Source organism: Talpa occidentalis, unplaced genomic scaffold (assembly GCF_014898055.3).
Source record: "Talpa occidentalis isolate TD23 unplaced genomic scaffold, MPIMG_talOcc4v2.1 talOcc4.5, whole genome shotgun sequence".
In the NCBI taxonomy this organism is placed as follows: Eukaryota; Metazoa; Chordata; class Mammalia; order Eulipotyphla; family Talpidae; genus Talpa; species Talpa occidentalis.
Genome location: NW_023604861.1, coordinates 100164904 through 100174089, shown reverse-complemented (window position 1 = coordinate 100174089; position 9186 = coordinate 100164904). Strand labels below are relative to the sequence as shown.

General features: G+C 47.7%; 1 protein-coding gene across 13 annotated transcripts in view; it reads left to right on the top strand.

Annotated features, from left to right (window-relative positions):
- The first annotated feature begins 65 nt into the window (after nucleotides 1-65).
- The window catches only part of CRACDL (CRACD like), a 103750-nt gene continuing 94629 nt past the window's right edge, over nucleotides 66-9186 (top strand). For 10 of the 13 annotated variants that reach the window (XM_054701897.1, XM_037527930.2, XM_054701896.1 and 7 more), the window contains exon 1: nucleotides 685-804. The gene's annotated coding sequence lies outside the window, so the exon portion shown is untranslated. Of the gene's footprint in view, nucleotides 90-684; nucleotides 805-992; nucleotides 1244-2295; nucleotides 2418-9186 lie in introns of those variants that run through there. The other 3 variants (XM_054701892.1, XM_054701893.1, XM_054701895.1) reach the window with 3 other exon arrangements.

The window sequence follows — 9186 nt, the reverse complement described above, 5'->3', positions numbered from 1 at the left end:
GCACTTGCCACCCACGGCGCCCACTCGCTCCGGCCCTGGGGCCACCGGCCGCCGGCTCTCTGAGGTGGACCCGGACACGAAGCCCCCAGGTGACAGGGAGGTTGGGGTGGACCGGGGTCCCGGCAGGGCGCGCAGGTGCGCCGGAGCGGGCACGCAGCCTGGGTGCCCGGGTGGACCCAGCTCCCTCAAGGTGGGGGTGGCGAGGCCCGGAACCCCACAGCGCCGCCGCGCGGGCGGGCTGAGGCGGGGCCGCGGAGGGAGGGGTCCCCACCAGGCGTGCGGGGGCAGCACCCCAGCCGCCCTCCCGCGGCCGGCCGCCGTCTTCCCCCACTGGCGCTCGGAGCCGACTCCGCCCGGAGGGCCGGGGCCGTGGCGGGAGCGGAGCGCCGCGGGGGAGGTGCGCGCGGCGTCGGCCGGCGGGGCGAGGCGAGCCGAGCGGAGCGGAGCGGCGCGGCGTCCGCCCCCGCCGAACCGAGCCGAGCCGAGCCGAGCCGGCGTGCCAGGGCTGGGAGAACGCGCCGCGGCTGAGCGGAGGCCGGCGGCGGGAGAGTCGTGCCCGCGCCTGCGTCCCGGCCTCGGGTCACCGACCCCGGAGCGGGCCCGGCCGGGCGGCCACCTGCTGCGTCGCGCCCCCGCCCGCAGCGCTTCCGCGCGGGCGCCTGAGCGGTTTGGGGCGCGGGCCGCTGGGCGCGCACCCGGGAGGGGGCAGCCCTCGTCGCCGCGCTCCCTCGGAAGCTTCCCTTCTTGAGCGTCTCTCCCGAGTCGGGGCCGCGCTCCGGTGCCAGGTACCGGGCACGGTTTGAGGTGGGTTGGCCGCGAGGCGGGCGTGGGCGGAAGACCAGTGGCGGGAGGGTGTGGGGGGACCTCACGGGGGGAGGGGGAGGACGCGGACCCGAGACACGACTGCACAGGTGGGCCGGGTGTGAGGGCGGTGAGGGCAGCGCCCGCGCGGCCAGGTGCGCCTCGGACCGGGTAGGGGGCGCCGTTCTGCGGCCGCCTCTTTGGGTTGCGTCTGGGCCAAGGGACTGAGGAGCCAGACACGCTCACGCAAGTGCCCAAAGTTTGCTCACTTTGCTGGACTTAACTTTGAATTGTGAGGCACAGCTTAGCAATTTAATGCGTTTACAAAAAGTAGGAGGGGAGACGGGTTGCTGGGTTTAAATTTTCAGTGCATGCAGTGTTTGGGTCTGCTGTCTCTGAAGGCCATTGCAGGAGAAAATTTACTGTCTTCCTTATGGCTCAGGTAATGGTTTAAGCGGGTTTCAGGTTTTTCTTCCAAACCACCAGTAAGGAACTCTGGGTTTGATCCAAGAAATAGTCACATTTTTAATCACAAGTATTTATTGAACAAATGCTTCACATGACATTAATAGGAGGTTAACGAGTGATCAAGGGGAAATGCTCAGATAAGCTAACTGGCCTTTGAAAGGCAAGTAAAAAGGAATGCCTCTGGATGAATTTGACTTGTGTAGATACAGGCCAACAGCCGGCATCCTGTCACTGCTGAACGCTCAATTTTGAGCCAGGAAATCCATCAAATGGGAGGCAAGCAACTGATCCCTAATTTAGGGACCAAGCCACACCTTCCCTGGCTGAGATCTTAAGGTAACCTCCATATTGGAGTCCACAAGTGCCCTTTATTTACATAACACATGTGCATGATTATGGAATAGAATCTATTTAGACCCCTGCAATTCTCCCTGGAGCTCAGTCACCCAGCTTAAACCTGGGAGGATGGAGCATCTCAGTTACTTTAAGGAGCCCTTTGAGGTTATAAAATTGTGAGGAGGAATGCATCCAGAGACAGTGCAGTGCCAGGCAGTGACATCTAGGGTCTTTGGGTCCAGGGCAGGAAGGGTTGAGCTGGGCTGGTTTTCTTGCTCTGCCCCAGTGTTGTGCTGTGCTGAGCTGTATTCAAGCCTGAAGCAAAAAAATCAGTAATATTGATCCTGTCTTTATTTAAAATTGTGATTTTTGTATACAGTGTGGGTTTTTGTATTTATTTTGATGCTTTAAAAGACTGCATTAAAACATTTATCTTAGGGAGATTTTTGGGATTCTCTTTAAAGGTATGCCTGAGTGGAAAGCCCCACTTGCTTCACCTTAATTCTTGGCTTGCTCTGTGAGTCAAGTTTTTTGACTTCTCTGAACATCAGTTTCTTCATTTATAAAGCAAAAAAAAGGTGGTTCATCCATGAATGTTGCCCAGCTAATGCGCAGCATCTGACTGCTGTGTAGGTCCAGGCACTGGGGGATACACCAAAGGGTGACTGTCCTTATCTTATTGCCACCTAGCTTGGTCATCTTGACCTAGTCACCTAATCTTGCTGAGCCTGTTTGTCACTTATCAAGATGGGAGTCCAGCTCACAGGGAACCATGAGGGTGCCATGAGAGAAGGCCCCAGACTCCTCTAGGGGTAAGTTTTCTTTGATGGCTTTGTGAACCTGGACTTGACCTGGCAAACTTACACCCACTTGCTTTTCCTCTGGAGGTTAGTGTTGTGCCTTGTCATTCACAGACACTCATAAATTCTGCCTGTGTGGCACAAAGATCTCAAGGACATATTTGAATCAGAGTAGAGATGTTTCCTGCTCTGGGCTTCTTGTGGAGAGGTGAAGTATGTCAGTGACATGTTTTCGTGGGCAAAATTTTTCATAAGTGTATTTAATTTTGCATTTCCAAATAAAATGAGCTTTGTTTCTTTTTTAGTATATTTTGTCCTGCTCATCGCTTTCTGGAGTCTAAAACAAGAGACACTCTCTAGCTAGCTTGAAACAGCTTATTCCTTGGAGAGTCAGTCTCTTCATCTCTGAGGTCACCCTTGGGGGGGCCCTTCTTGATGCAGGTGCAATCTGAGTGCCAAGAGAAGGTTGCTATCACATTAGGGTGTGGGAGAGAGTGGCCTCTTGCTGGTCATCCGGGCCTCTTGCTGTCCTCTGATGAGCTCACCACCACCACACTGAGCCTCCTGCTCCTATCTTCAGTGAGTAAGGTTCAGCCTGTGTCACTGCAGTGAGCCACAGCTGGGGTCCTGAGTCCACATCTGGCTGGAAGTCCCCACACTCTGAGGTCTCTCCTAGGACCTTACTGGCACTTGAGAACCTGCCCGGCTTGTGCAGGACTGTGCTCAGCACTGTTTCTACTATACTGAGCTGTCCCAGCAGGAAGCAGGACACAAACTCCTTATGCTTCCACATCCCCCTCAACGGTTCAGTGTTTTTCTTTCCTTACCACTCCTCCTACTCTAGGTGCAAAAGTGCACAACACAGGGCACTTGGTCCCTCCAGGTTCCTTCCTCTCAGCACCACGAGAGCTTCTTTTCTACCTTTGGAGCAGGCATTTGTTATAGGACATATTTTCTGTCCTCTGTATATTGTGGCTTAGAGTCAGGCTGTAGGCTCAAACTTCCTTTGCTTTGCTCTTGAGATGTAAAGAGAATTTAAACAGCTTTTATTAACCCCCCTATCCCTGGAGAAACCAGATGCATCCTGGTGAGGTGGAAACGAGGCAGGGAGGAACAAGCTGAGAAAATAGATAAGGCGTTCCCTTTTCTCCCCCATTTCCATCTTTCTGGACAGATCGATATGGATTATTCACTGAGTGCTTTATCACCTGAAAAAGCTGTGGGACATGTTGGAGATATCAGTCAGGGGCTGGGAGGATATAGGGGAAAGATCAGCTTTGAGGTGTTGGGGTTGAGGCTGGGGGTGGTGAGGGGGGAGGAAGAAATTGGCTTTTTGCCTGTACTTGACCAAGCCCAGCCTTATAAATAGTTTCTTGTGGATTAATATCTTCCAAATGATTATCCCTATTTATGCTGTTTCTTTTTTATTATCAAAATGATCCTCTGTGTGCTGGGCATTTACTCAAAGCAGGAGAAGAAATAGAGAAAAACCCTAGTCCTATCTGTTTCTTGAGGGTGCTTAGAAATAATTTGGAGAGTAAGATTAGTCCTTATAAAGCCTAAAGTTGCACATCCAAGCCCTGGATTTTGCTCACACTCAGTGGGTGGAAGGTGAAGTGGTCAGGGAAGGCTTCTTGAAGGAGGTGAACTTCAAGTAGCATTAACTTTAACCACATGCATTTGAGATGAAAGAAAATGTCCCATGAGAAGAGCCCTTGTATTCAGAGGCAGAAAGACCTGCGCAGGAATGACCTTTCAGGTCCAACCGATGGTTTGACCCTGATGTCATGCTTTTTCCCTTTGATTGTCTACCTACCTGACAACCCGATATGATTAGTGTCATCTGTAGGTAGGATGATCACTGCTACAACAGTGATCACTGCTATAAGTACCTTGTGTTTTTCCCAGATGAAAGGAAATTAGGAGTTTTCATCTATTCCTGTTATTCTTAGATGTCTGCATCTGGAAAATCATTTCAAACTTGTAGGTCATGGTCCTTCAGACATGTTTGTGTTGTAAGAAATTACCTCAGAATTCTCTGTATCACTTTTAATTTCTATATCCTATAATCCTGAGCTCAGTGGGTCATGAAGCAGAGAGGCCATGTGAGTGGTGAATTTAGCAGTGAATTGGTAAGAAATGATGGGACAGGCATTGCCATGCAACCAGGGGCCTCCCTTACTGGTGTCAGCCACTAACTCTGTGCAGATACTTGTGCTGTTCCTATGCAGATTCTTGATAGAAAGGCCACTCAAGTACTTTTCTTATGATTAAGGTATTTGTTGAAAGAATTATAAAAGGCCTCTTGAAAGGTAAGGAGTAGAAAGTTGTTTATTTGCCTAAACCTCCTACTGTCCCTGGTGTTTGTGGCTGGTTTTAAATGTATGAAGTTTGAGAACTACCAGAATACTTGTCCTCACCTCTGAATCCATGCAGCAATCTCTCCATAGTTTTTGTCACCAAATGCTCTTGTCCACAGAAGGTAACAAAAGCATTAGGGTGTGTGTGTGTGTGTGTGTGTGTGTGTGTGTGTATGTGTACACACACATCATTAGAGATACTCTATCAACAGAGAAGATGGTTCATAAATTATTTGTATCTATTACTTTTCTATGTCTTTTTTACAAGTAAAAGGTAATTTATTATAATTCCCAATGTGGAACACCTAGTAAAATACCCTGAAGCAATAAAGGACCCTTTTGTATTTGAGATCTGATGACTTTTAAGGAAAATCAACAAATCTGTCATACAGAGTGCTCCTGAGCAGTTAGTGGTAGATATTTTATAGGAATTGACCTTGATGCAACTTAAAACACATAAGGTAAAGCAAGGGAAAGGAGACAGGAAGGTAACACAGGTCATGGGGGCAGGTAGGCAGCGCCCGAGTCCTGGGTGCACAGCATTCATGAATTCCATTCCTCTCTGCTGCACTAATTTTCTCTTCCGATCAGTATGCACAAGGACCAGAGCTGAAGTACTAATAGTTGGCCTGTGAATGGGAGGTGCCCTGGACCAGTGACACACACACTACCATCCAGCAAACACACACACATGCACCACACACACACCTCAGTTCTATGGGAGATATGTAGGGACAATGCTCCCCTGCCCCATCTGGCTTGCCAGATTGATTAACAGCCATGGATTAGAGGACAAGAATGGGTGTCACCAATGAGTAATTGAATTACGACAGATACTAAGTTTTTCTTGTATGTTTAGTCTCATGCATATGAATATATCATGAATATTTAGTACTTTTTCAGCATTTATTGTGTCATGAATATTTATTGCCCAGATGTCTTGGGTATAGTTAGCGCCTTATGAATATTATTAAGTATCTCTTAGTCCTTCCATACCTTTCTATGTTTAATATACATATGTTCTACCTACTTAAAATATCTTTATACTTAAAGAGTCATCCCTCTCATTTTCTGACTTTTCTTCAGAACTGGATATTCTCAAAGAATATAACACATGCACATAAAATACCACATTATTCTCTTAATAATCACTTTCCAGATTGGGCATTTTTTTTAAAGCCAGTGTCCCATCAGGATAACTGCGTGGAGGTGCTTGGTGGCCTTTGGCACGGTGGAGGTCTGTGGAGGCCTAGCAGCTTGCTCATATCCACCTTAGGTTCATAGACAGACCCTGAACTGATTGCTTCAGGACCAGCTTCTGCTCTTAGCACCTCAGGAAGAATGTGTCAGTCACATTGTAGATGCTGCTTTGAGCCCTGTGCAAGTTGCTTGAAATGATTAGCTCATTTTAATCTGGTTGCAGCTCTGTGCCCAGGCGTAACATCTGCACTTGATGGGTACAGGGATAGGGGGCCATACTTTATCCTACATTGCAGGCTCAGACCTAGGTCCTTTGAGCTCTCTTCACTGCTCTGCAGCTAACAAGTTGAGATGCAGTGAGCTGCTCTGAAGAATCATCTCTACAATGCACCTGCTGTTCCAACCTGAGTTTAATACCTAACTCCTAGTCCTGAGGTTCCATCATCTCGCTTTATACTTTAATTATTCATCCCTTTACCCCTACTTTTGCCACAGAGTGGTACCAAGAACTTTTTTATGGGTCCTTTCTGCATGAAGACTTTGTGACTTTGAAGCTGCAATGGTAACTCTGCTAATGGGCGGAGTTGGAGGACAGGGTTGTGGGTGGGTTAGATCCACCCACTCAATGTCTGAATCACATGGCCACACCACTCTACCTGGTGATTCATTCTCTGTGAACTGGGATCATTTCCACAGGAATAGAACTGGCCATGTGTTTTTGCATGGTTGCTGGGTGTCAGCTGCATGCTACACTGGAAAGGAGATTCTCAAATCATCATGCATTAGTGTTTGCTGTGTATTCTCTGATTGAAAATGGGCTCTTAGCACAAAGGATTTGAAGATTTGAGTCATCCATTTTCTGAGACTGGGCCACTGCCATGTTGTTTTTTTATGTCTTTTGTGATCAGAGATGGATGGGTCTTTTGAATTGAGATATTCTGGTAAGCAGGACTTAATCTGGTACTATATTCTAGAATTGAAATGTCTAGGTTTATTTCATGAGTTCTGGGACATTCTAGGGGAATCTTTAGATAGGAGAGGAACCGCTATATGCAAGACTCAGCCAGACCATCAAGTAGGAAAGGCCCAGAAGGTAGCAAGCTTGGCATGAAACAGGCTTGCCAACTGTCTGGGGCCCCGGCCAGACTTGTGATTTGGCTCATTGCAGTTGGGTTGCTCTCTGGCTGCTCCCAAGTGTGGCACAAGGCCAGGTGCTGCTGTAACAGACAGTTTCTACCATCCAGCAAACCTGGGGGCAGAACATGAGCAGGCATCTTAATAACAGTCAGGGACAGATCCTTTTAAGCTTTTGTCTATGCTGTACCAAATATACATATATGCATGTATGCACAAAAATATGGATTTTTAAAAAGAGGTGATGTCTGTGCTGTTTTGTGGGCTGCCTTTTCCAAATCAGTAGTATGTATTGAGTTTCTTTTCCACATTATTAAAATTTATTTCTTAGCATTGGTTCTTGTGGTTGTGAAGAATTTTACCCTGTGGGTAGGTTCTAGCCTGTCCACCCAAAGCCTTCAGTTGGAGGGACATTCACTTAGGTCATTTTCAGTCTTTCAGCACTTAGTAACAGCATGACCACGGATGTCCTTCTTGGTGCTCTTTTTCTCATTTGTCTGATTGGTTCTTTCAAAGTACTGACTCTAATAGTGGAGAACTGTGGGTGCTTTGGTGGTGGGAAGACTATGGTGACCACACCTAAGTGGAGAAAACCAATGTTATGAAAAAACAAACAGGGATCTAAATAACGGTACATCAGACCTCCCCGGTGGCGCAGCAGGTTGAGCGCAGTGCTGTGAGGCTGTCCACAGCCTCTGCAGCACGGGTTTGATTCCCGGCCAGCCAGGGAAATACCCACATGGAGCAGCAGACCTCTCCTGCCTCGCCCACTGCTCCCCTCAGCAATGTCTTTGGTCCATCTGCCTGTTCTGTTCCCCGCTCTGTCTCTGGTGAATCCTGTCACCCTCCCGCGCCTCTGGCCTGTACCCCAGTTCTTGTATAAACAAATCTTTAAAACTAAAATAAAATAATGGTATATCATTAATAATAATTTTTAAAAGAGTAATGATTCTTAAATAGATTCCCTGTGTACATGCAGGCCTTCTCCTTTGATCTGTACTGTCTAAATTAAATTTGTTTCACACAAATGTTTTTTTTTTCCTATGAGATTTCCTGTACTTGTTTGGTAGAATCTTTAGCATCTATTCAGGATTTACTCTAGTTTAAGTAGAAGAGGATTTAATGCAGGAAGTTCAGGACCAACAAATTGTCAGGAGCTTAGACCTGGTTCCGACCTGCAGGAGGAACCCTGGAGCAACACTACAGAGCTGACCTTTGGAAGCTGTTGCCTCCCAACATTCACCCTGCCCCATGGAGAGCACCCCCTGCCACTGGCATCCCCTTCTGGGGCTCTGGACAAGGCTGTGGAACCTCTGTCACCACCCAAGGGAAAACCTGAACTGCCGTGAAGGTGCCTGTTAGCAAAGACACACAAGAGCCTGACTGGAAAAGAGGCTGGGAAATGTGGTCTTTAGTTTTCTAGTCTCTACCAGGCAGAGAACAAGTCAAACAGAATGAACAGAATCTCAGCCTTTATCTCTTTTTACATTTGGTAACTTTCGTATTGTAGTTGATTCAGGCGAGGTGAAATTCACAGAATGTAGTCATGGGTATGATGGGTCTGGTCCCTGTCTCACAGAATCAACTGTTTGTGCACAACAGAGAAGCCAATTGACATTTCATAGGAAAGACTTTCATTTCAGCCCCCATTTCTCTGTGATATGAGACCAGGGCCCCCTTTCTGCTCTCTTGAGAAATCAGACTGGAAGCTTCCTCGGACTGAGCTTCAAATAGGTGAAGCCACATGCTAAGAATTCCTGCAGGCTTACCTGTACACAGACCAAATATTTGAACATCAGATCCCCGGAGACCTGCCTCAGTGGGAAGGACATGGAATTTGAGCAGAACATCTGGTTATTTCCTTCCACGCTGAGAACTCTCAGCTCTCTTTGCCCCTTCTTGGTGGTGTTGTGTTAATGTTGAACAGCCCTGTTACCAGGCGTGGGTAGGAAGCAGGAGTTAATATGCTATTATGGTAATAGTCCCACTCTTTTTTTTCCATGAGCCCTAATTGATCAGCACTCAATTCATGAGCCATGTTTTTCTTTGCCTCTTCGAATAGGCTTTTGTGTGTAATTACTGTGAAT